Genomic DNA, 20,969 nt, shown 5'->3' on the forward strand with positions numbered 1-20,969 from the left:
CAACCAACTTAAAATACAACTGCAGCAATAGGAATATCATGGTACAAAGGTTTACAACTTTTAGGATGATGTGTGTGTCAGGGAAGAACTTGTTTCTATGAGCTAAAAAAATGTCTTGCATATATCTACATCCAGCAGAAAACACATCAAAACACTTCTTGCTGCTTAATCATCTCACTTAAGAAATGATAGTGCCCACTAACATGAGCTACAATATTTTTAAGTGGCTCAAAACAAAGTGGAAATATATATGAAAATGAGGCAGAGCTAAACTTTTTTTCAAGATGATTTCCTTGACAAAGGAGCAACAAATCTGCCAAGAACTGGCACATCCAAGGTAGTTACACATGCAGCCACTCAGCTAGGCTGAGTGCTGAATGGGAACTGACATTTCATATTCTTGTGTGGATTTCTCTTTTTTTTTTTTAAAAAAAAACAATTAAAAAATGATCTCATCTTAAATTAAAAGCTATATGACAAAGAAACCTGGAAGCAAAGCATAATTTGGATGTCCCTGTAGCTGGAAGTGAATCTGTGGAATCAAGTGTTAGCAAAGTGGAGATAACTGCTATCTTTAAGAAAAGTGGGACATCTGCTCCAGGTCTGTCAGGACCATGCTGAAAAGGGTTCTCCCCCAACAGCCCCATATAAAAATCACCAGGGAGAAAAAAAGAACAAAGAGATCCAGATCTAACTGGGATGTGAAAAAAATTCTGAGATAGACATACTGGATGAATTTATTGTTAAGTTTGCACCGTTATCATGGAAAGTGTTAATGGCTTCTGTCAAACACAAATTTGTTTAGAGCAGACAGGTTTGTCCCTGTAAGGGCTTTTGTTTTACTCTTTCCTTCTTATTCCTACCATAAGCCTGAGGCTCAACGCTTACATCTGTACTAACTCAAAAGGAACAGTTTAGTGCAAGCTTGAGTGCAAGCACTGGTACATGATCATGAATAACTTGTAATTGATAGTGGTTTTCCTGCCTTAATTTCAGGCCCTGACAATCAGTGCTCTCCCAGATAATGCCCATCCAGTTCAGGGAAGGGTATGGACCAGGGCATGCTCCCAACAGGTCATACGAATGAGGCCCCCCAGGCTGCTGGGGAAGGACAGGTGCACATCAGTGATGCTTGTGCCATGACAGTCAGGAAATGGACCTTGGCTTGTTCCCCTTGTTAGTGTAGACAAAGGCTATGCAGCTGTCTCTCTTCCTCTACAATCTAATTTTACTCTCTACAGTGCAAAAAAAAAAAAAGGCACCAGGCTGTTTTCTCCTCTCCCTTTTCCTTGCCCTGTTTCACAACACTGCAGGATTTGGGAAATCTGAGAAAGGAGAGAACACCTCGTGGCTATAGCTGTGAGCTAGCAGCACACCACTCTACAGCTGCAAGCAGTTCTCAGCAGGCAGGCAGAACTGGTACTTTCTATTACTTCTCAAGTATTACTGCTTTGCCAGGCTTCTGGATTTATCAACATCCACAGCCTTTTACCCACCAAATTCTAGGATACCTTTTAACAGTTTCTGGAGCAATCAGGTATAATGATAAAGAGCCGCTGTGTTATAGCCATGAACACAAGTGGAACATCAGCCAGCTGAGTGTAGGGAACTCCTTCCCTTGGTTAAAATGCAAACCTACACACAGGCATGCGTATGCTGTTTCAGACTAACACAGCTCAGTCTACAAATTATTTGAATAAAAGATATAATTTCTATACAGACTATACCCAATAAACATACTTCCATGGAACTACAGTAGTCCACAGCCTGCTAAAATAGGACCCACAGTACATTTTCACATTTCTTAGTAAAGACCCCCATGTAGTCTGTTGCATATGAGTTTAATACTGACCACGTTTGGCACATGAACACACATGGAAACTCCACTCACATATAAAACTGCATGCAAAAAGACAGGAAAAAAATAATCAAAGAACAGATTCTAGCACAAGTTCTGTTCTATGCTGCAGAGAGAAATCAAACACTCAGACTGATTTGTTACCTGTTATTTTACGGGATACAGTCACACTACAGGAAACAAAGGCAGGCAATACACAAGCGAGATGAAGAATGCTCAGCTCTGCCCAATTTCACCAAGATCACTGCAAGCAAAACCAACTACCTCAAAGGCAAAAACATAACTTTGTCTGATGTAGGTTTTTATTTTTGTTCTTTATTTTTTTCACCTCATGTAACTGCTCCTGCTGCCATTGCTCTGATCAGCAGTAAATTAGGATTAGGTAGAAAGGACTAGGATGAGGGGGTAATGTAAAAGCTGGAGGGCACGAATGAGAAAAGAGAACTGATAAGTAATACACAGGTCTCTACTGTGAAAAGCTGGCACAGCTGCTGAGGAATAACTGGAAATCCTATCAAAATTCCACTGATAGAAAAAATCATCTGGGGAGAAGGGTTTACATCCAGAGAGGAACCAACTGCCTGAAAAGTCTGCTTGAGATTCCTCGTCCTCAGGGGAAGAAGGAAGCAGTAAATATGGGGATCTTGCACAAATGAAGAGTAGCAGGGTTTGCAGAATAAGACTATTTGAAATGCTATGAAGATGCTTATTTAATGTCATGAACCTTACTTTATGTTTTGGAGAAAGGACAGCTGTTAAAAAGAAACTCCCCTGGCAATGAAATACGTGCTCAGCTCCAAAAACCAAAATGGTTGACGGAGGAGCAAAAGAAAAGTAAGATGGGGTAGGAAAAGAAAAATTCTTTGAGAAGTTCTAGGCTATGAAAAAGACTCAAATATTGCCAAGGCTTTCGGCACACTTGTCAAGGAACAGCAAGATCCTCTTCAGCACAAGATCCATCAGCTCACTGCTTGTCTCTTTGTGATGGAAGACACCTTAAGATTCCGTATCATTACAAGACAACAGACAGGTATATCTGTGCAGCGACCTTCCTGGAGTTATCTGATGAAAAAGTGAGTTCAACAGAGGGAGAAGGCAGAATTACATTTTCAAACTCTGACTCTATGTACCTGTCTTCAAAAGGTTTGTCTTCCAGTTGGGCACACGAAAACACACACACATACAGATAATCCTCCTGCTTCATGGTAGAACGTGACTGATAAGTACCAGCAGAGTGCTGAGGAGGAAGCAAGAATAACTAAACAGAAAGAAAATGTAAGAAAACTCTTCATAGTACAAAGGTGAAGGGCACTTCCATCATATAGCCAAGTAGAGCAATAGGGCAAGTCTGTGAGGAAAAAGAGGAACTTGGCATGAGAGAAAAGGGAGACTCTCTCTCCATCTGGATAATGCTTCATGCTGAGTACGCATTCTGACTCTACAACCCACGGCTAAAGACCACACCAAAACATTGCTAGCAACTTTAAAATCCTGACTGACCAAAGTAAAAGGTCTCAGGAAAGCACTGCGTACCCAAGGATAATGCGCTTTCTTACTGCAATAAAATTTGTGAGGAGACATAACTATGAGATGCTTTGCAGCTCTGAAGACAGAGGTGATGACAGGAAGAACAACCCTGCTCTCTTCTTGGGAGATCACTTATATGTTGAAGAATAAGAGATCATCAGTCGCAAAGTGGAAGTTAAATACATCTACCTTCAAAACATTTAATCAAAACTTAGGAACAAAAGGTATGAAAGCCACACTCCACACTCTGCTATAAAACAGGTAATGTTTGTTCTTTCCAAAAATGGGACTTCTATCAACTATGCTGAGATATTTTCCACAACCTTCAGGATGTTACCATTACAAAATGCATCTTGATATGCAGCTGATATTTTTCTGGGCCTTAAATTCATTTTATTGCATCTAGATATACCACCTGTCCACATGGTCTTTAAAAACCTCGCAGATGTTTATTCTATTGATGCAGATCTGTCACGAGACTGTGCTATGTATTTTTTTCTTTATTTTCATCTTGTCTTAGAAATCTCTAATAATTTGTAATTCTCTGCTGTGAGTTTCAGCCAATTAACCTTTGTCTTAAGGTGCTCAAATTTGGATCTGGTTTTCCTGATATCATCTTCCCTTGTACTTTGTACATTTGTTTTAAAATTCCCTTAGTAATTATGCCAATGCCTGTACAGAGAGCACTATAAAAAGCACAACTATCACCGAAGTCTTTTCAAAGCCAGAAATTTAAAATTACACTGTTTGTTCCAAATCAGTGTAGTTTTACACCAAAGAAAAAACATTTTTGAATGAGAAAAGTCGGGTAAAAAGGAGGAAAGGGAGGATGGACAGTTGGGAGTACTTTGATTAAATACTTAAATTAACGTGCAATAGCTGAGATTTTACTTTTGTAAGCTTTTAAGGCATCATTATTGACTGCCTTTACAAAGAGTAAGTGACATAGGAATTTAAGCATTAGTTACACATTTTCTAAACTATTTGTTTCCAGCTTAGCCACAGGCCTCCCATGGTTTGAGTATCTTTATAAAAACATAAATACACACATGTTAAAACAAATAGTGTCCCTGCTGCTAAGGCTGGAAGTTGACTTGCCTGTCCTCATAGTAACTTGAAAAGTTTAAAAAGTAGTAGAATAAGAGCTTGCATGAATGGAAAACAATGATTATCACTAAGAGACCCTTAAAGGCATGTATACAATAGTCAACATTAATGTAACCTTAACATTCAATTTAGAGATATTTCTGTAGCTCCCAAGCCAAAGGATAAACTCTTAAGTACCAAAATTTGGCATTATTAGAAAAGTTCGTTTCAGTGTTCAGTCTCTAACTCATTATCTGTAATTAAGAAAAAAACGGATTTCAAAGCAACAAGAGGAGACTGTGATAAAGCTACTTCAAGTACACTCTGGCAGGGATAAAGCCAGAAGAGAGGTGGCTGTCATAAAATAGCCAAATGGCTTTTTCCACCTCTATCAAGGTCACTTTACTGATGATGTGCTCAATAAGATGATAATGCATTTAACCACTTTCCTTGCATCTGACTTCGACCTTATTGCAAATCCAAATAGCCTTGTTTAACTACTCTGGCCTTTCAACATTTCCCTGAGCAAAGATAATTAAGGAGATATACTGCCCCCTACTATCACAGGAATTGAAAGACAAATAAACTTTTAAGAGCACAGCCAGGTGTCTATTGCATTAATGTACAATGTTTAAGCAGGGGGTAAAATGAAATAATGGTTAAATAATTATGAAAGGTTAACAAAATTAACTTTGGTACATAAGGCGATTCTGTTTTATTTAAAAGAAAGAACATAAAAGGCTTTCCAGATTACTTTTTACAACTCCCAGGACAACAGTCTTTTCTTTAACGCAGTTTCTGACTAAGAAACAAAGATGTTCTGCAAAAATTAACAACTCTGAAATTTCTGCAGATTTGGAACTGGCTATATTTCACACATGGCTACAATAATGTTTTATGAAAATGCAGGTCGATACGATTAAACGAAGATCTGCTCTAATAAAAGCATTTCTGTTAATTTTATTCCTTTGTGTGTGGTCAGCAACTATACCAGACATGCAAATTTAAGTAGTTCAAAAACTCATTTGGCAGTTATGACAATTTGGAAACTTAAGGTAATGCTGTCTCATGATTTATACAATGACGAAAAATGACCAAATAACACCATTCGATAATAGCAGTTATTTTCTTCTTTAATATTTATTCATATATCTTCTTGCACCCCAAAGCATTCTTCAAGACACTAGTTCTTCTTCACACCAAGAAAAAAAACCCCACATCAATAGCACTTGCACTAATAACAACTGAAACAGGATAAAAAGAATAAAAAAATCAGGCAAAGCAGTCGGATGTTCTTTTTGTAGTTGCATGCAAGAGATCTTATTTTAGATTAATCTTTTTTTTCATCTAAATCTGTTTTTCTTATAGGTATCTTAGAAATATTGTTGTATAGGTCTGGATCCTCTGTAAGAGCCAGAAAGAGGCAGAAGAGCAAGTTGTATCAGGAAGATAAAAACATGTAAGTCACTGTTGACGTGATACTAGATATGTGAGCTTACTGCTACGGCAAAAACTGCAGTTCCTTTGCCACAGAAAATACAGTACGCAGAAACCCTGTTAATGTATTTAATCAAGAGTTTTACCATAATGCAGATCTTCAGAAACGGCAACAATATCTACCTTTTCCATTTTGTCAGGCCACCATTACTTTGAACTGTAGAAGTAGTTCGTCCAAATTTCAAAGCGTTCAGGTATTTGGTTAAATCTTTTGCTGTTACACTTCTAATCCAGACTCAACTTGAGAATTCTGAATACCCCAGAATTTAAACTTCCTGTAAAGCTACCTTCTACTACCCAATACAAAAATCAGTGCTTCTACCATCACTGATTACCACATCAAATATCTTAAGTTTGCAATGATTCATATATTATTGCTATGCAAAATTCTTCCTGCTGTATATAACAAGTCATAAACAGGCCTTTCACTCTGTGCTAGGTCTCGAAATGGTAACCCTGTGTTTTGTTTCCCATGTAGATCCTGCTAGAATGATACACTGTCTCCAGATATGAGAACTCTGCCACTTTCTTACATTTAAAGGACTCGCTTCATAAACGATCTACTTTATAGCAGTTTACACAAAACAATTATTTCCATTTCAAGTTTGGATAGATGGTTGCCCTAGCCAGTCCCAAAAGAAGACTATGTACTTTGTTGTTAGCCCCAGCGAGTTCTAAATTTTTCCTGAAGAATTGCTCTTTCAACCTTAGGCAAAGAAGGTGAACGATTGTTTTCCATTCATTCAGGGTATTTCAGCTACCTACCTATTCTCTTCAAAGTTTAACAGGAGTGAAGCATTCCAAAGGAACACAAGAGCCATTTTTCCCTCCTGTCCCTAACATTTAAAAAGCTTAACTTAAGTAAGTTGGAAAACAGCATTTTATTAGTACAGTTACTTTATTCCATGCAGATTCCTTATTTTGTATAAAAATATTTGAAGTGTTCAAACCTAAAAAGATGTATACATCTTCAAACCACCAGTGATGTCACCAGCTCACACCATCATCTCTCTACACAGCTCTGGACATACAGAAGCCCTCTTGCTACTCGGAAATGCATAAATCTGTAACTACCTCTTGAGGAAAGTCTTTCAGACCCACACAGAGTGAAGCCTATGGCCAAATTTAGAATGAAACTATCAGCAGTCAGATCTTTGTAGACATGTGGAAAGACAGGAAAGCTACTGTCTTTTCTCATTTGGAAAACAATACAGTGAAGTATTATTTTCTGATATCACCACTCAAACACCAACATTGTACAAAGCATACATGATATGACCTTTTATTTTTCCTTATTTAGTTCAACAAGTGAATTGGGATGCAAAAAAAGTTACAGAAAGAAAAGATGTATAGTCTGATCTCATAATTGCTTATCAGATGATTTCAGTAACTTGATAAGTCACGTTAAGTCTTCATAGATGCACATTAGAAATGCAAGAATACAGCTCAAGACAAATTCTTTAAGCTGAGTCAGTTTGCATCATACACTGATGGGTGCTCAGCAGCATTCTTACTGTGGACCTTTAAAACAAACACACACCTAACATGACATTTTACATTTTTTTATTGCATCGAGTACCATTTATCAATTTTTTAGAGAGCTACCACATTAGCTGCTTCTCTTCAAAAGGAAAAATAAATTAAATTGTATCCCATACCGGATGGAATTTATTACTTCACATGTTCTCAATTCTACTGTAAAAAGGATAGAAAGTAAAAATGACAAGTAAGCCAAAACCATCTAAACATTAAATATTTTTGTAAAGGTTCTGCTGTTGTAGGTTTCTTTCTAAACTGTAGCATAGCCTTTTTAGAACTCCTTGAAAGAAAACAAAACTCCATACTGTGACATATATGGGGCTATTCTCCACATAGAGTCGCAGAGCGATTAATCAAAAAATTTTGTAACGTCTCATTTGTAGTTAGTGAGCTGCCTCACAGTTTTGAGCCCCAGCCTGATGGATGAAAAGAAATGGTAAGCTAGATTTTCTGATCCTGTTTGAGTACTTTCCCCTTCCCAGGTTTTAGTCAAATGCTTCCACCTGAACTTACTGAGGATATATTAAAAGATTTACCTTTTGAAAGAAAGAGGGAAAAGTGAACTACATCAGCCACATGCACACCATCAAGTTCAGGGAAATAAACCTGGCCTATTTAGTACCATTATGCAAATGTACAAATTCTTATCTTAATGATGGCCTGTATTTAACATCAGGCAATCGCATCCTTGTGTCTATTATGCAGTCAATACACTCTCTAACCCATAGCGGACTCTTGCCACCTTCAGTAACTTTTCCACATGTTTTTACTGAGTTTATTCTGCAGATTAGAGAGTTTAGGAGAGAAGGTACTTCCCTTCCTCTCCCTCCATTGTTCTCTACCTTTGTAGCCGGTAACAAACAGATCGAAAGCAGCTCAGTCGTTGTCTGAGGGTTTGGTAGTTCACATCCTCAGTTTCTGTCCCCATCGCTGAAATATCGGAAGGCAAAGTTTCTGGAAGCTTTACACAGTAACAGCCAGACAACAGGCACAAAGTTAACAAAGGGGAGCTATTGCTGCAAAGTGTCAGGTCTGTTTACTAGAACAGATCAGTATTCCCCCAAATCTTCAAAGTCCAGATTTTTTGTTCAACATACTGTTAAAAAAATGACAAATGGGCTAAGGAAGGTGAACATAAGCTAAGATAGTTTAAAACAAAACAAAACACTCTACAGACAGATGGACAGTTCAAATTCAGTTTCACATGACATAACAGAAAACCTAAAATGTAGTGGGCACAAAAGCTGCAATGGTATGTTCATGCACTGGAATACAGACGTTATAATTTTAAGTAAATTTAATCGCTGACATACCTTTCTCAGTTGTGTTTTTTTTTTTTTTCCCAATCCTTCCTTATAGTCTACTCTAGCAATTAACAAACAGAGGTCTCCGGATGGCTCACTGAAGTATTTAAGGCTGGGGAACAAAAGGTTTATTTTAAAAATGAAAACCTTGGCTTGTACAACTCCAGACATGAATCTGCTTTCAATTACTGAAAGTATTTCCACTTCAGTGAAAAAGGATCAAATCTTCAACTACACCATCTTTAGGCAATGAATTTGATTACATTAAGCTTTAAGAATACAGAATGACTTTGTGACACAGCTGTATTTTCTATACGTATCATTTATTAGGTATACAAAAAAGGAGCCAGCAGACAGAAATGTGCCTGCTCACAGCAGCACTGTACTTCCATACCAGAGCTCTGCTTTAGGGTTTGTTTTTTTTTTTTTTCAGGTGCCCACATAAATGTCAAAGATTACACTAAGCTTTAAATGAAGGATTTTACAATCCTTTAGAAATGAACCTAGGCTGATTTTTTTATCCCCATACTTTTATTTGCATAATTTGCACTGTTGTGAAGTTACATTTTTCTCTCTAGACTTTTGAACTAGCACAATCTCCTCCACCACCAACCCCCTCCCCCAGTACATCAGGTATCGCAGCCTCTAGGAAGTATAATAATTAGGAACACTTTATACTTTACCCATTATACAAGCACAACAGAGGCAGGCGAGGGAGCTCAAAGGCTCACGCTCCGCAGCGAGATGCAACACCTCAAATGCAAATTACGCAAAAACTTCTCATTTCTCACATCTCCGATTTCGCGAATCTACCCTACCGCATCCCGGCCGGGCACCGGGTCGGGCTCTGGTAGCAGCCGGGCAAGGATCAGGAGAAGAGCGGCCACCTCTCGGCTTAGCCACGCTACACACACGCCCGCGCACACACTGCGCACACACTACCCCCCCCCCCCCCCCCCCCACACACCCGCGCACACACTACCCACACACACACACGCAACCCCGCGCTCCCCGGCGGCTCCTCGCAGGGGCCGCCCGAGCAGCCGAACGAGCCAGCACCGCCCCAGGCCCCCGACCCGCGCCGCGGGGGTGCACCAGCGCCGCCACCAGCGCCGCCACCAGCGCCGCCACCGCCTCCTCGACACCGCCCCGCCCCTCGCCTCGCCTTACCGTGCCGTGCCGCACCGCTCCGCTCCGCCGCCCGGCCCCGTCTGTGGCGGCCCGCCCGGCGGAGCCCCGCTCGCCCCCGGTCCCGCGCAGCCGGCCGCCGCGATAGGCTGAGGCGGCTGTGTTTACTCCCCGGCGAGGAGCGGGGGCCGGGCCTGGCACCGCGTAACCCTTTCGGGGCCGCGGCGGGCGGTTCGCCGCCAAACGGCCGGGGGCGCTTACAGCTGGAGGTCGGGACCTCCGGAGAAAGGCAGAAGGATCCCTCCCGCGGAGGAGGGGGAGCGGAGCGGAGCGGCGCCCGCAGGCCTGGCGGGGCGGCCGGGCACGTTAGGCGGCCGGCAAGGGCTTACCGCGCCGCGGAGATTCTCCGTGACGCCGCATCAACTTTGTCTGCAGCGCTCCTTCCCGCACCGACTGTCACCAAAGCCTGTAAGGCACCGCCGGCAACGAGAGCCCGCCAGTGTTTGCAGCAGGGGACTCCCGTGGGGGCATCACCAAGCCTCCCACACCAGGGCCTGGCCCGAAGCGCAGGTGTGGGCGCACAGATGTGAGAACCGACCCTCTCGTCACGCGTCACCTGAAACGGGAACACCTCCCCCTCCTCCTGCCACCTTTCGGGACAGGTTTTCTTCACATCTCTACGGGCATGATTACAATAAACTCGGCTTACTTCAAAATACTCAACAATTTATACTCAAGTCTGCTCCTAACGAAGCCTTTGGAGCTGCAGTCTGATCAGACTGGACACAGGATCAGGTGCATTGCTTTGTGCATCATCGCTGTCAGATAAAGCTACAAAATACAGCATTCACATTAGTCACCATTCATTTCTGAAATACGGTAGAGAGCCTGAACAACTAGATACCTACAAAATACAGATACAAATGTACTCAATTCAAAATAGAAAATCCTACTTTCAGCTTGTAATCAAACTTAAGTTAGTGCCTCCGTCTTTAGTAAAAGAACTAGATTTTTTAAAAATTTTTTTTTTTTTAATTAACCCCTTGTGGAACATGGAACTCCTTTAAAATATTTGTGGGAATGGTATCTCGAACTTCAGTCTTAACATCACTATACAAAGAACCTTCTTCTGAGTTGGCTTAGAAAGTACTGTGATGTGTAATAATTCCTACAAAATTTCTCATATCATGTTTTTTTCCCCTTGGACCTTTGCTAATAACAACTAACCTTAACTCCCCTCACCCTATTACAAGCTCTGTTGCTGACACAGGCTAAGTTATCACAGCAACTACCCAGAAGCCACATTTTGCAAAAAATCAGATCAAGCTATGGTTAATGACTACACAGCACTTCCAGGAAAGATAATACCATTCTAGAATATGTTTCAACACTGTTATGCAGAAGGCTGCAATAAAAGCACATATTTTAGATGTATTATTCATATGAAATTTAATAATATTCAAAAAGCTCACACAATTAGTGCTCATTTGCAACTTCCTAGAGAAACAAAGACTATACAGACTGAAACAGAAGAACTGTGAAATGGGGGAAAATAATGAGCTAAGTAGCCAGGTCCTGATGAGGGCAGTCTTGGCTGGCAATGGGGAAAATACTGAAAAAATCCCAAAGTAATAGCACTAATACTACATCTTGAACTGAAGCTCTTCGAGATAGATATGCAACAGAGTACATATGCCTTAACTTAGCACAAGGAGAAACTGTAATACAGTCAGCATTGCCTTCTACTTTGCTCAGGTTTTGGCTGGGGGGGGGGCGGGCGGGGAGGTGCTGAAAATTGGAAGCTTTCTGCAGTTTAAGTTCTGGACAGACATCTGTGATAGCTGCAAGACCAGCCAAGAAGAGATGTATGAGATAAAATCATGAACTAATATAGTCAGTTAAGGAAGAAAGTCTCTAGCAATTCCACAGCAACACTCATATTCTCTGCATCTTTTCCAAGAGGTCTAGTTGTAATAAATGGGGTATTAGATCATGCAAATACTATTTTCCAAACTGCTTGAATGGAGTACCTAAAGATAAGCACTTTCTACCACTGAAAAAATCTACTGAACAAGTAATTAATTGAGGCATATATCCTTACAGATCTTGAAAGAAAGAGCAATGGGAACTGGGTGCTTGGAGTCAGCTCATGCAGAGCTCTAGAGCTCTTTTGAGAATTGCTGCCCTTGGCAGAGTAATTGTACCCCCTCCACAGAAGACTGCCATGGACTTGTGCAGCAACCAGGATACTGGGTCCTGCAAAAGCCAGATGCTATAGAAGGCGAGAGGTATTTAGATAGTCCCCCTTCCCAAAAGAAAGCTACCTTGTCACTACCCACCTACACGTTCTGTACCATTTTTCTACAAATACGTACCACTGTACATTCACTCTCTGAGGACTGCAGCCTATGAAAAAAGCAAGATTCTGCCTCTCTTAACGACGCCAGCGCCAACCTCTCTTTACCCCGCTGTTCCTCATCTCTACATCCAGGAACAGACCTGGATGTCACTGCAGTGGATCCTCTTCTCCCCATTTTCAGCCAGCTGCAGTGGCATTTCCCTTTGCTTTGATGCCCCCTGTGCTGCAATTCCACTGTCCTGTTAATGCCAGCACAAATGATTCATGAAATCTATTAGGTGCAACACTAAAGACCTCTAAAACATAGATGCTTGCTTGGGAAAATATTTATATGGAGTAGACAAATGGGGGCGAAGCAAATTGGAGCACAGATACCACACTTTATGCCAACATTGCTCATGCCCAAACAGTACAAAGATCAAACAAAACCTTGTGGGTAGGTGGGGGGGAAGAATAACATATACGTTTCATTCACAGGAAAAGAGAGAAATACTTCCGCCCCCCCCCCATTATTTGGCCAGAAAGAAGGATTATTACAGTAAATTATGCAGAGCATTAACCATTGAATTTGAACCCATTTTTAGTCTGTCTTTATTAATAACTCATTATAGTCCTTTTTCTTAATGTGGAATAAATTAAAGCTGTGTTAATCCATGCAGCTATCTGCAAGTACATTTATCACTACGGTAGCTACTTCTACTCTCCTTACTGGAAGCTGCATTTCACGGACAACAGGCTCATTCCCTGCTGAACTGAAGTCATGGTGGCCTTTTCAGGTCACTGCCAAGGTCACCTAAAAACTTACCTTTTTTGTTTGTTTGTTTAAAGGACCGAAAGGTACCACAGAGCTGGCCTTGACATATGCGGAAGAATTTCTCTCTCTCTCTGTGTCATACTGCTACAATTTAGATCACTGAAAACAACTGAGCTGGGGCTTTGCTGGTATAAAAGGGTGAGGAACTGCTAACAGGATGTTCTTTGTGGGAACTCAGAGTTTTTGGAACTGTTTCCTCTTCCCTTATCCAGAAGAGCTCAAATTTTATGGCCTTCATAGCATGTTGCATAGTTCATATTTTTCCAGAGTATATGAAAACAGGGGAGAATTGGGAATGTGGTTAGTTTCTGGAGGCAGGGCTTTGTTTCAGCTTTCAATCTGGCTGGTTTGCACTCAGTTGAGGAGGGAGGGCTATTGCATCTTAGTCACGATGATTAATTTTGATATTTGCATTTGAATTTGTGTTGGGTTTTCAGGAATTTAAAGGGGGTAACAAACAGCCATACTCACGGTCTGTTAAAGATAAGCATTATCCCAGAGAACTGACACGTTGGTAATTCCATCACTTCAGGTTGATGCCTGGAAAGGACTTAAGAGGTTATGCTGGAGCTGACTCTGGTAGTCATTAGACTAGAGTGTCCCATGTACGAGAACCTGTGCTCCTTGCATCCCATAACAAGTCAGTCCTTACTATTATCTTCTCTGAGTGCCATCATGCCAAAGTAGAAAATTTTATTATGCCCGTTTTTAAATAGCAAATGGAGACACAAAGCCGACTTGTCAATACCACAAAAGTAGTACCATGGGAGAGGGAAAACATGATGCCTCGGGTAGTCTTCCAAGGCCTATCCTAATCGCTGAACCCTTCTTCTCCTCATCATTGAGATAATAATTTCAGCTATTTATCAACATTAACGATGACCAGTGACATTAATTAAAAGGGAACAAACAACTTTTTAGCGAAATATTAATTCACCTGTTTGAATAGTAGTAGCCTAAGTGCCCTGTTAAGACATCCTATCATAAATAGTTAATTAGTGTTACAGCTACTTGTACTAAAATGCTAGGTGTACTTTAAAGAAATACTGTTTTCTGCATGTGCATCACAAACAGGCATGAATGGAGTATCTACCTAGAAGCCAAAATTGCATAGCATCAGTACATCACTTTGGAACCTGTTTTTCTTACGACCCTACAAAAAAGCAGGGTATTAAGCTATGAAATGTAAACACTGCCTAAGAGAAAGATTTTTGTTAGATAAGGTATCATTTATAACGGCAACATATATTCTCATGTCTGTTTTACAAAACAGACTTAATCAAGTAAAATATTTCTAATTTAGCTTTCTAGTTCCTGCTGGGAGTGTATTAAAAAAGGAAAATTCTTGTCTAGAAAGAAAAGTCTTAAGAATACTACTGATATCAACAGGCTTAGTAGTATAACGTGTTCCCATGAGAAAGTGCATGTGCCCAAATATATTTACATGCAGAACATCTTGTAGTTCTTAAGGATTTAAATAGTACACTACATTGACTAGATTTTTCTCACAAGTAAAGACTAAGATAAGTCATTTTTCATGCACTAATGGTGCTGATTTAAACGAGAACAGACTAAGACCACGATGAGCTCAGAGTCAGGGTTCAAATCTGAAAACAATAAACTTTTTTTTTCATTTTCAGTCACATAGATAAACCTGAAGTCTATTTTTTATAACCCCTTCAAAGAGTATATTAAGAATTTTGCAGTTTCAGATCAGACTGTCACTAAAAATAAAAGTGGAAATTGTAAGCAAGTAGATGAAACTGGGGAAGGGCAAGAGTTATAGCAAAATACAGTCCTTTCAAAAAACGATTGAATTGTGACACTTTTCTTGAATGTAAGTGGATAACGTGGGGTTTTGGTTTTGGTTTTGGTTTTTTCCGAAGAAGCAACACAAAACCACCCAGTGTATGTTTGTACTGTGATTTTTGAGTGCTGTAGCTTAAAATATTTAAGTAAATGACGTTCCTCTGCTCTTGGACAAATTTCCCAGCGAGCTCAATGCAGTTTCAGGCAAGGTGAAAAATGCAAAATGTTTTTGTATAACAATAACTAGAATTTTGCTGTTTAACAGTATAACGCCCTGCTTAGAATCATCCTACTGTACACTAATTTCTGGCATAAATAAAAGTATGGGAAAACACAAATTTGCTGTTGTTACACAAATTGAATATCTTAGTCTCCAAAATCTGAATTCTTGAAGATATAAACATTGATCATGATACTTTTCATAATACTTATATCGTTTTAGTTACTTTTTCACTAATACATTTCCTGTGTTTGAATGCAGGCAGTACCAGTCAGCCAGCAGAGAAAAAGGGCACATATGCTTTGAATGATTAACACAATTCTTGGAAACAGAAAGCATACATGCTTTCCTTATCTTATAGTACAGCTAAGTGATGAGGACGAAGATATTTTCACAAAAGTTCTGGGGGATTAGATGATGTATCAATGAGCCCTTTGAAAGAAATACATTCCCCACCACGCCCCCGACAAAAAAAAAACTACCAAAAAACCACCAAAAAATACCCAACAAAAAAAGAGGTTAATCCTATTTGCTTTAGAAGAACTGCTATATGAATAGCAGTGGTGAGATGAAGCAATAAAAAATAATACTCTGATGTTTTCAAGACATTTTACCTAATTTTAGAGGAAAAGGCAATAGTATTCTAGGAAAAAGTTTAAATCCTTCACTGAGGAAAGAAAAATCCAACTATAATCTGAGCCTTATCTCTCTCTTTAAACTGAACTAATTTGAATCCTGTTTGTATCTCGCAAGACTCACTTCAGCGCATCAGCACACTTTAGGACCCTAGAGAAACTATGAAAGATCCTGAAACATGAACAATTGTGGCACCTTCCTCCCTTAATTTTTCATATCGTTTTCCCGTTTTTTCAATAACCTCTATCAGCAGCTGCTACTCACTGTCTTTCATACGGAAAATAAGGCAAAGAAGCAGTTGCTTGCACAGCTAATGCTCCAAACTGGAGACTGAGTGTCTAATCTTCATAATAAGCAGCTTCCAACTGACTTAAGTTTTGATTTACATTTAATACTTGGGTCCACAGCTCTAAATCCCTCTGGATTACCGTTTGTTTTTTTTTTTTTTAATTAAAAATGGACACTTTTGTCAGAAGAAAAAGAGGATGATATTTACTGCAAATGAAAGTGACAAAAAAAGTAACTGGAAAGAAAAAGAGGTCAATTTGGTATGTAAACTCATGAGATACAGGACATCTCATAACAAACAAGGTATCTATAGGCTGTTTGAAACAATCCATTTAGAGTAAAATAGTTTTGTACAGAGATCTGACAAAGAGAATTTGCTTTCATGAAAAAACTACCCTATTGTGAATGTCTTAGAATTGGTAAAGACCACCAGCAGAGCAATCCTATCAGTGTAAGAGAGCAAGCTCTAAGAAAAAACACTGTTCTTCTTAATAATGAAGCTGGAATCTCATATCTCTAGAAAAGTTTAACTTGTATTCTGATCATCTTAAACAACAACAAAAAAGTTCAAAGTGCTTCTCTGAAATGACATCTTTAAAAAGGTATTTTAAAATAACAGAGGCGCACACACACACACAAAAATCAATATCCATGTGATTCCCACAAAAAATATTTCACATATTTCTTGGAATAAGCATTACACTGATCATGACAGAAGCTATGTGGCCAGGACTGTGGGTTCAGCTGCTGTTGTCCTTCATCTCCTATTTTGTCTTTTTATTGTAGGGTAGATGACTGAAAAATCCCTGTATCATTTTGGTCAGAAATTTCTTTTTTTTCCTCAGTAGAAAGAAACCATTTCTTTTCTCCTAATTACAGCTTCTCCTCCCTCCCTTTACATCAGAACTCCTTGGGGGAAAAAACCCAACCACCAGAGCAAATTTTCTTGTTACGCAGTTGCTGCTTTGGCAAGATCAGAAAAAAGTGTCATCCTTCCTTTGGGTAAGTCTGTCAAACAGATTTCTAACATACAGTTTGAGAATGTTCATCTAAAAGTACTATATCTGCACTTGTGTATGCTTATATGACATTTATTGCCTTGGAAAGGTGGCATAAAAATTATTTCACGCTACTCTTGACACCTGGTGTAAGCCATATCCCTGCAAGTGGTCTATATACAAAATAGTTATAAAAATCATATGTTTAAAATAAAATAATTGTTTTCCAAAATATTAACTTGGGTTTATATATTAAAAAAAAACATTGCAGGCTGCTGTTAAGTAGGCACCTTATGACCTTTTCCAGGAAAAAGGAAAAAAAAAGAAGAGGAGGTTTTCATAACTGTAAGAATAGGGTTCATATACACTTTATGTACACTCAGAACTGCCTACATGAACAAACTTTTCTGTGGTGCACGTTCAGGCAGATGATGAATGCCTGGTGATAGGTGGGTTGTTAGGTACAAGACCTAAGTGCTGTAGTGCATCTAGAATTGCATTTGTGGCACACCTTGAAGTGATTTATTGGATATTAATTCTCCTAGAGATCAGGTGATCATTTTCTACATTCAACGCAAGACACTTAATATTTGCCAACATGTCGAACTGCTAGTGAGATAATTTTACTCAATACCACCAGACGTGGCATATTCAGAAACAGGGCATAGACACTATCAAGAATTTAAAGTTATCATTTACTTATGAGGGGAGGAAGGAGAGGAAAATATTTCTTCTTTCATTTTATCCGTATTTCAGGCTTTTTTTATGTGCTCACTACATTTTAGTGAGCCTGTTCACCTTGTGGTCAGACACAGAACCATCGGTCTGTACTGCAGGTCTTAAAACCACCACTTGGGCTCAACTTACTTCAAGCAAGGCTAACCGTTGCACAAGTTTCCAGAACACAGTATATTATGAGAAGTTATCATGTGTAATAGTCCCTAAAGTCTTTCTTCCCACTCCCACTTCCCCATACTCCATTTATCTGCTCGGCACGCCACTGCATAGATGTCAGACCGCCATGGATCCACGTGTGTGAAACAGCTTCAGAAATCACGGAGTTTGGCTGTGTCATTCAGCTGCTATTTTCACAGCAGCCAACTTTATCACTATCATTTCCTAATTCCATCATCTAAATGATTTCACTAACAATGCATTTCACTAAAGACCTTCCCACAAGCACTGCCAGATTTGCAAGCTCTGGTGTTACCTGCCAAGAGAAGGAATTCAAAGGCCAGCTGAATTCTCTCATACAAGAGCCCTTAAAATGTAAGCAAGTGGTAGACTATTCTGCATAAAAGTATTTCTCAAGGAAAAGAAAGAAACTAAATGTAGTATGTATATACTGAGGGCATACAAAAGCCAATGGTATGACACAGGAGTTTTTAGACTGCTGATGAACGAGCACAAGTTACAGGAAAGGGTTTTCCCTCACCCCCTTCTTCCCACCCACCATGTGCTTACATTTTAAGAGCAAAGCATGCAAAGTGAAAGCCGAAATGAAAACCTACATGGAAGAGTGGAACCACATTTAGGACTGAAAATGCCAGTGTGACTGCAACAGTTCTGAGGCCAAAAATGTAACTGAGATGGTCAATGCTGAGCCTGCTGGAAAAGGATTCAAAGAAAAACATTCAGTAAAAATGCAGCTTTTATCACATATGTCCTGAAGAGAATAGAATTTATAGAAGCTGTCTTTAATACTGGTAAAGAGTCAGATACAGTGTTACCAGTGTCTCAAAGAGTTCACTTTGCTCTCTACAACAGTGTTTTCTGAAGTATTTCCCCACATGCACACAACTTGCCTTAGCTTCCCCCTGCTATCTATTATACTGCAAGAAACATTGTTAGCCCTTTCTCAAGAACCTGGAAGTTCCCATACTTTGGGATTACTCTTCTCTCCTTCCCATTTGCTGGGGATGCTTGTGCTTCATTAGAGTTGAAACACATATCTCGCTGTACCTGCTCAGTACTTGGCCGAAGTGGGGTCAAAACAGTAGAAAACTATGGAAAACGGCTTGTTCTTAAAATTGCATGGAAAATGTATGCAAAAGATACTAATTTTATTACAAGAAAGATCTCTATTCAACATTTAATGTCTCAATCCACTTCTGGTAAACAAGTTATTCTCACATCTCTGTGTCCACCACCCAGAGACTCAAATACTTTTTTTCTACAACGAGGATGTCTATGCATACACAACTCAGTCATCTATCTAGGCAAAGAGAGTGACTGTTGAAAACTGAATTTCAGGAATTGCTGTCATCAGTTAATCCCTCCCTCTCCCCTTCTCCCCACCTTGAATTGTGCTTTCTCATCTTGTCTACCTACCTTTGTGGTAACTTCATGGTGGGCAGAGATAGGAGGTCTCCAGTAGAGCTCTGTCCTAGAGAGCAGAGCACCGATACTGGCATTCATTTTGAGACAAGCCCTCAAATACGGTGTACCAGAATCCTAGATTGTGGGTGTTTGAAATCCCTTTTTCTACTTATGTGCCCTCCCAGAAGTTCTTCTGAAGTTTCACAGGAGTCAGTGCTTCCTCCAGCTGGACCACAGACACTGAGAAAAGTACTCCAAGCACTATGCAAGGGCACAGTGGCTCCTACTGTGACTGTAGGGCAAACATGCAGTGGACTTACTCCACAGAGAATTCAACTGGTTGGCTCTCAGTTCTCTATATAAAGGAAAGGGATCTGTCACTATCTGCATTACACAGGAGCTTAGCTAGATGGAGAGTGCTTAGGCATGTAACTACATGATTTCAATACCTCATCTAAAACTACTATACTCTAAAGCCTGGCACAAGAATTTATCAGCTGAAGTCCATTGATATTCTTTGCCTTTTTGATAACACTCATGCTAACATCCAGCACAAGGGTCACATTGCTATTTAAAACTCTCCTGCACCAAAGTAAACAAACTAGACACTGATAGATTTCCTGAACTACCCTGAGGCAGAAGCAGTTTCACAGATGAAAAAAAAAAGGATGGGCAAAGGAAAAACTGCTTCAGAGAGAATTTTGCTCCAGGTTTTCTAAATCTTACTATCTATATTTCATCCTGGAAAATCCTCCAATTAATAAAGATATTTTTACTATTATAATAGGGGTTTTTTTCCCCTGAAGTATTCAGAAATTGATGAAGTTGGACCTTCTTTGCTGCACGTTTTTTCATGTTGATTAAACAAGTTAAAAACGTGTCCCACTACAGAGGAACAAGGCGGTACTAGTAGTAACAGAGTGTTTTAAAAGTTAACAAAAAAATTCAAGAGAAAAATCTATCATACCAATCAGTGTCTGAAAATCTGAAGCACTTAGTGATGAATGCGTAACTCCCCCTAATGGAGGCATATTTGAATTTATCTTAAAAAGAAAATGTCAATAACTTAAAATCCTAATGCTCAAAATAATACTACTGTCATATAATTTTCCCCTTTCCGGCTTTTTAAGGAATCTTTTAAGGTATGCATCTGTGATTTACAGTAAATGTTAAACTATTACCATCACAATTTTTTAATTTTCTTAGTGACTTTTATTACATAAAGTAAAATCTTAAACACATGTGCACTTCAGCATAGCTCTACAGTACACACTCTGTAGCCACTAAAATTCCCTTAAATTATCTTCTGTCAGTCATTTCAACTTCTGTTTTAGTTAAATGTTTTCCTGTTTCTTAAAAAGTCAGCAAATTGCTGTAAAAATGACAGTGACAGGCCACAGTGGTTTGGCTGTGTGGTATAAAGAAACATTTCTTACATGCACAGCTGCTGGTAATGAATGCAGCATGTCTGAGGCCTAATCTTGGACAGTTTCCTACATTTCTGTCTGCAGTTTCCTTGGCAAGTTTTCTGGGACCATATTATCTGTATGTCCCAGTATTTCAGCCAAAATTTTTCAATACAAGAGT

General features: G+C 39.5%; 1 protein-coding gene across 8 annotated transcripts in view; it reads right to left on the reverse strand.

The window, feature by feature from the left end:
- Positions 1-20,969, reverse strand: part of TENM3 (teneurin transmembrane protein 3) — a 323,167-nt gene that overhangs the window by 233,601 nt on the left and 68,597 nt on the right. The window contains exon 1 of one of the 8 annotated variants that reach the window (XM_086464014.1): positions 9,603-9,630. The exons of the other annotated variants lie outside the window; for them this stretch is intronic. The gene's annotated coding sequence lies outside the window, so the exon portion shown is untranslated. Of the gene's footprint in view, positions 1-9,602; positions 9,631-20,969 lie in introns of those variants that run through there. 8 annotated transcript variants of the gene reach the window in all.

The sequence above is a fragment of the Leptosomus discolor genome, chromosome 4, assembly GCF_034619465.1.
Source record: "Leptosomus discolor isolate bLepDis1 chromosome 4, bLepDis1.hap2, whole genome shotgun sequence".
NCBI lineage: Eukaryota > Metazoa > Chordata > Aves > Leptosomiformes > Leptosomidae > Leptosomus > Leptosomus discolor.